The sequence below is a fragment of the Thermobia domestica genome, unplaced genomic scaffold, assembly GCF_964235325.1.
Source record: "Thermobia domestica unplaced genomic scaffold, izTheDome1.hap1.1 HAP1_SCAFFOLD_1691, whole genome shotgun sequence".
NCBI lineage: Eukaryota > Metazoa > Arthropoda > Insecta > Zygentoma > Lepismatidae > Thermobia > Thermobia domestica.
Window position 1 is genome coordinate 8,522 of NW_027657401.1, and position 7,234 is coordinate 15,755.

Here is a 7,234-nt window from a genome sequence, read left to right on the forward strand (position 1 = left end):
CTAAAGAATATACTTGAAAGATAGGATGATATACGAAACGAGAGGAAAACGAAGGTAGATGTATTAACTATGCAACATACGGCGTGAGAATTTAAAAAAAAAAGATAACAAGTATGGACAAGATCCTTGTTAGGATAACAGCATCTCTAAGTAGTGTATTGGTCCTAAAAAGGACCGTTTTTGAACTCAGTGCCAGAACTTCAAACTTAAGCACGTTCCCCACGGATGCGGCGAGCAAGCTGAATGTCCTTAGGCATGATTGTGACTCTCTTTGCGTGAATAGCACACAAGTTGGTGTCTTCGAAAAGCCCTACAAGGTAAGCTTCACTTGCCTCCTGTAAAGCCATGACAGCTGAGCTTTGGAAGCGAAGATCTGTCTTGAAATCTTGTGCAATTTCTCGGACGAGTCGTTGGAAGGGCAGCTTGCGGATGAGCAATTCAGTGCTCTTCTGGTAACGACGAATTTCTCGGAGAGCCACAGTACCAGGCCTGTAACGATGGGGCTTTTTCACTCCACCGGTAGCTGGAGCACTCTTTCTTGCAGCTTTGGTGGCAAGCTGCTTTCGAGGAGCTTTGCCTCCAGTAGATTTCCTAGCTGTCTGCTTGGTACGTGCCATTGCAACTGTCACGACTTGTTTCAAATAATTGCGCGCTGAATGAAGTCAAGTTATATAAAGAGCAAAACCGTTAAATCAAGCTATTTCTCATTGGATAAAGTCAGTCGAAAAGGACAGTTCTCATTGGCTTAGACACGTTTTGTGTTTTTCCTCCGTGCTTTCCCTGCATGATCGAAGGAACAAAACCACGAGTCTTGGGCTGCTTGGGCTTGTATTTCTCGTGTGTGGTGAGCGAAGCAGTAACATATCGAAATGACAGGACGTGGAAAAGGAGGCAAGGGTCTTGGCAAAGGAGGTGCCAAGCGCCACCGTAAAGTTCTTCGTGACAACATCCAGGGTATCACCAAACCCGCTATTAGGCGTCTTGCTCGCCGTGGTGGTGTGAAGCGTATCTCTGGTCTCATTTATGAAGAGACCCGAGGAGTATTGAAAGTATTCCTGGAGAACGTAATCAGAGATGCTGTTACATACACAGAACACGCCAAGAGGAAGACAGTGACAGCTATGGATGTTGTGTATGCCTTGAAGAGGCAAGGAAGAACCCTGTACGGTTTCGGAGGTTAAGTTGGGGTTCCTCCTATTTTGGATATAAAATTGGCATAAACGGCTCTTTTCAGAGCCAACAAATTTATATAAAGGGAAAGATTTACTTTGTGCGATTTTCTGTTAGATTATAAGAATTCGTGTAACTACATTAAAGCCTTTTGATGCACACAAAATTACAGACGTAGAGAGATTAATTTGAGAAAATCATACGTTTTTTTTTACATTATGTACGTTCATGTATACGTATTCATATGTAGCAGTATTAATGCTGGAGAAGGGGTTCTGGTTGGAAATTGGCGATTTGTTGGAAGTAGCGAGCATGAGAGATGCGAAACGCAAGTCGGAATTTCTGTTCTGACAGTAGGATGTACGTATAGAGGCTTATACAACTTCTATACTGTGCTGTGAGGGGCGAATAATGCGTTAGAAACCTGAATCTTGTCCTTTATCTTGTTTACGTGGTCTTGGGTTCGATTTTTTTCTTTTGCGGTAGTGTCTATTGTGATTTACATGTAAATTAATGACACTTCGTAGCGGGTTAGTAAAATAAAGAGTAATACAAATATGAGATGTAGGTTAATGCATTGTATACTTCACATTATTTACTAAAGAAAGGCAGTAGTTACAAGAAACCTAGGCTCGCTCGTTGGGCACAGTAGCAAATGAGTTCTGAGATCAGAGAATAAGAGTAGTTGCGTATTACAAACCATATACATATAACACATATCACACAAATATGAATATCGACCTTGCAAAGAATAAATCGTACTTAAGTGTGCATTTAATGTCATTACTATGTTGCAAAAGAAATTTAGGAAAGTTTTTTGATCCGCTCTGTTCATGATGTCATTGGGGCATAGTAATGAACAATAATAAATGTCGAGAACATATTGAACAGAGTAATTTCAGCCAAGCCAACGCAAGAGAGAAACATGAGTGCTTTAAGAATGTTGGAAATTCCTTTGTCTAGCATGAAGTACATGAGAATATGTGGTATGAGGTTTTCTTCCATTGCTGAGAATCTGGGCTCGACTGTCCTGTCCTCTGGGTAATATGAGCCCGATGTACGCAAATATCAAAAAAATGTAGCTAGCGACAATACAAAAGGTAATGATCTTATAATTAATAATGTAGTGGGAACTAAGCACATCGCTGTTTGGAGTATTCTAAAGATAGTGTGACTTCCTATGGGCTTCAATTACGATCGACGACTACACATACTAATTAATCGAATAGCAGCGAGAATTTCGAATGACACTAAGCAACTATCTCAGACACTTTTGATGAGTCTGTATATCGAAAACAATTCATTTCAATCGTAAATCTCCTCTATAAAGGGGTTTGTGGCCCTCATAAGGGCCGATTTGTATGAGATATAGGTCTTACATTTATGCCTTCTTCTCAGTTTTCTTGGGCAGAAGTACAGCTTGAATGTTGGGCAAAACACCACCCTGAGCGATTGTAACTCCAGACAACAACTTGTTTAATTCCTCGTCGTTACGGATAGCTAACTGCAGATGACGTGGAATAATCCTAGTCTTCTTGTTGTCACGAGCAGCGTTGCCTGCCAACTCAAGAACTTCAGCTGCCAGGTATTCCATGACTGCAGCCAAATACACGGGAGCGCCAGCACCAACTCGTTCGGCATAGTTACCCTTTCGCAAAAGACGATGGATTCTGCCTACTGGGAATTGAAGGCCAGCCCTGCTGGAGCGGGACTTGCTCTTTCCCTTGACTTTTCCACCTTTGCCGCGACCAGACATTGTTCAATATTCTTTCGTAATAAGATGAGAGGAAAAATTGCGGCCTCCACAGGTCCACAGGTCCACAGGTTAACATGACAAGTTGGTCGAGTGTGAGTACCGGGCTAGAAGCCCCTGCCTCTTATATGAGATGATAATCCATTTGAAGTAACGGCATGTGAAGTGATGACCAAATCAGCCACTGTCGCTGATCGCCAGGGAATGTGGAGTCTGGTAGAAGTCCTGTATAGTGCCTGGGGAGCTGTGAGTCTGGTCGTTGCTGATGAGAGAGTATTAGCACTGGAAGCTTGGAAGAGTCCTGATTGGCAGCGGCGATGACCAATGAGGCAGCCTGGAGTGGCCCTCATAAGGGTGTGGTCCTGTATGTATGGAAAGGTCGTGGTTAATTAAAGAATTCACTAAGCATGTCAATGAAGATTGACAGCTTGTTGAACATGTCTTTTTCTTCTTTCAATTTCGGCGTATACTTCTTGAGGAGAGGGAGTAGTCTGAATAGTTCAAAGTCCTTCAATATTTGAAGAAAATCTTTGAAGGAGGTTGCGGCAGTGTCTTCTGGTGCTGAAGGAGGTGTATCTTTCTTCGGAAGAGGAGGCCAGGAGGTCCGGTCGTCTGTACTGGAAAAAGTCTTGGTTGGCTTCATGGTTGATGGGGTCGTGGAAGTGTCCGTCGTTTCAGATGCAGGGGTCTTACTGTTTTTCCCCTGGAGAAGGCGTTGAATTTTAGGGCATCCTGAGTAGTTGGCGGGGTGATCTCCCGTGCAATTGACGCATTTAGCAGACGTTAATGTGTCCCTTTTTTCACAAGCAAAAGTCCAGTGGTTACCGGCGCACTTGACACATCTTGGTTGCGCTTGGCATGTGCTTTGGCCATGGCCAAAACGCTGGCATTTGTAGCACTGTAGATAGGCTTTGGAGTGATATGGCTCTACTTTAATCTTCATATGGAGGAGGAGATCTTCTTTAAAAAAGGAGTTGGCCCTGAGTGTTTTCCTCATTATCACTAGAAAAAGGGGGAACAAAGTTTTCCCCGACGGTTCGTGAGCGTTCCGCTTGGACAGTTGAATGATGGAAAGGACTGGATAGCCTTTTTCCTTCAGCTCGGAAATTATGGCATCCACAGCCGTGTCTAGAGGTAAGTGGCGAATCACTGCTTTAATGACATCTTTCTTCTTTTGTATTTCTGTGGCGTACTCAAGGTTTTCAGCAGAGCAGAAATCTTGGATAGCTTGGAAGTCTTCTTGAAGAGTGCATTTGATCTTGAGAAAACCTTTCATGAAACGAAAGGTGGGCGTTTCTTTACATTGTTTTTGCATCTTAGCTATGAGGTCGTAGCCCCGAGAGTACGGACAGTTGTAGATGTATAGCCAGGTCTTGGAAGATTCGCCAGTGGCATCCATCGGTTCGGGAGTGTTCTCAGCTCCAGCAAGGGCCGCAAATGTGTTGGAGGTAGGAATTGGTGTAACAGGTTCGGTAGATGGTTTACAAGTTCTCTTGGGTAGCTGAAACTCGTTGTTATGTGCTTCTGAAGATGAATGACGTGCTGAAGTAAAAGCGGTGGACTGTCTCTGAGTCACTGATTGGATCATTTGGAGGGCCATTTTGTTGTAGTCTGGCGAAGTCTGCTGTACCGAGGGAGTGCGGCCTCCCATGAATCAAGTCAGTTTTGTTACTACTTCAAGCGTGCACCCGAGTGCATCAAATGAAAAGCAAGGCAGTTGGCGCGAATTGAAACACGTACTGTAATTTAAATGAAGTCGATAAATCGGCGGACACATCTAATTTTGCTGAACGAGTGAGTCATCATGCCACCAAAAACTAGCGGAAAGGCTGCAAAGAAGGCTGGTAAAGCCCAAAAGAATATCTCCAAGGGAGATAAGAAGAAGAAGAGGAGGAGGAAGGAGAGCTATGCCATTTACATCTACAAAGTTTTGAAGCAAGTGCATCCTGACACTGGCATATCTAGCAAAGCTATGAGTATCATGAACAGCTTTGTTAATGACATCTTCGAGCGTATTGCTGCTGAAGCTTCTCGTTTGGCCCATTACAATAAGCGGTCAACTATCACCAGCCGGGAAATCCAAACAGCTGTGCGCCTTCTTTTGCCTGGTGAACTTGCCAAGCACGCTGTAAGTGAGGGTACGAAGGCTGTTACCAAGTACACAAGCTCTAAGTAAAAATCTTCTTCAAGATTTTTCATTTCAAACGGTCCTTGTCAGGACCAACACATTATTCGAAAGAGTTAAATCACGAAATTTGCTTCATTCTGTTATGTAGAAACACCTTGAAATCCAATTTCTATATGCTGTTAGTAAAAAAGTAAAGCACATAGCGGAGATGTGTCGTGCTTGTATACGAAAGGCATTTACTCGCCGGAGATCTACACTTAGTCATAATAATTTACTTTTAAAAAGTGGTAATACATTCCGTGTTAAGTATAGTAGTAGGTGCACACGGATCGGAAATCAGGTTATTTTAATGTGCCGTGCAAATAAACAGGCTGTTAGTGTAAGAAATAGTGGGTATAACGCTTAGAATATCGATTAATCGCTATGAAATAATGTTGATAAATTATCTCTTGAAAGTACTATAAAATTAATGTTTCTAGTATTTTCGTACTTGAAGGATAATGAAATTTGAAAAAGAGATGCCAACAGCACCTGGTGTTCCCAGGCGGTCACCCATCCAAGTACTGACCAGGCCCGATGCTGCTTGACTTCGGTGATCGGACGAGAACCGGTATATTCAGCATGGTATGGCCGTTGGCAACTACCTTTTCTTCAATGTCCTGTTAAGGAAGTATGTTTTAAGTAAGAATTGACATTATTAACTATAAAGGCAAGCATATTAACGTCGTTAACATTACTTGGAATATACTAATATTCGAATAAATATTTGAATGTTCGAATGATGAGTGATTCGGATGTTCATAGTGCCACTATGTCCTATCGAGTTTACTATCACGAACCACGTATGAAATTGTATATAAATAAATAAAAATAAATCCTTTATTAAGTATTGATTACAGGAAAAAGGCAAACTTACATTCTTTAATGTACACAATGAAATGTATGAAAGATATTTTTAAGATATGTTTCACTTACCCTTTATAACGCAAGGTAGTTTTCAGTGTAGCATCCTCTTCAGCTGCGAGATAACGTAAGGCAGATGATCATTCAGTCGTGAAGCACTAAAATGTAATATACATTTTAACTATTATCGATAAGAATTATTTACTGCAGGGATGCAAATAAAGTGAGGCAAATTAGTAAATAAAAACCGATACTGTAACTGATAATGTAATTACGTATCTGTATTAGTTGTATATACAGTAATCGCACGATTATCCGCGGAGTTGGATGTTGGCATAATCGCGCATAATCAGCAGTATGAGCAGAAAAGGGAAATGAAATGAAATCTTTAGATTTACGTCGCATACTTATACCGGTTACGCTAAAGGAGACGGTGATGATGAGTACTGAATGAAGAAAGTGGGAGGAAACGGGAGAAACCCGAGAAAACCCATGAGCACGGTCTTTATGCACGACAAAGTTCACACGGCACGAGCTGGGATTGAACCAGGGACCCCAAGCACCGGAGGCCAAAAAAGGGACAAAAAGTCTTTCGTGCAACTTTCGTTTTCGGTAAAAAGTTTACACATAATTTAGAAAGAGTAGTTTTCTGGTCTTTTTATTTCACAAGTTGGTTCATGTCTATATTTTTTACATGCATAAAAAATTTTTCAACTCCCTTGCTTAGTTCCTGTTAAAGACCTCTACCTCTGATTGTATTTTTTGCACATATTCTTATTGTTTTCAGACAACATTTCTAAGAGCGTAATTTATCGTCAGCAAGAAAAGAAAAGGAAAGCCTCGGATAGTGGAATGTGTACTGTATATATATATATATATATATATATATATATATATATATATATATATATATATATATATATATATATATATATATATATATATATATATATATATATATATATATATATATATATATATATACGTATTAGTATATAGTTTTATTTTATACGTCTCCTATTATTACACAATGTGCAGATATTGTGAAAGCGCAAGTAAATATGTATAACTCCCCGTTCTGCACTTAATAACTTGAAAGAAGTTCGGGGAAGGTAGTGTAACAGAAAGTGCAAACAGAAATGAGGGTTTACAGGCATTTAATATTATTCCGTAGTAGTATGATTTTTTGTAAAATATATATATATATATATATATATATATATATATATATATATATATATATATATATATATATATATATATATATATATATATAAACA

General features: G+C 40.2%; 1 non-coding gene across 1 annotated transcript; it reads right to left on the minus strand.

The window, feature by feature from the left end:
• Positions 1–5,570: 5,570 nt before the first annotated feature.
• LOC145677997 (5S ribosomal RNA) lies at positions 5,571–5,689 on the minus strand. Its single transcript, XR_014130151.1, has one exon. It is a non-coding gene; the product is annotated as a 5S ribosomal RNA (ribosomal RNA).
• Positions 5,690–7,234: the final 1,545 nt, after the last annotated feature.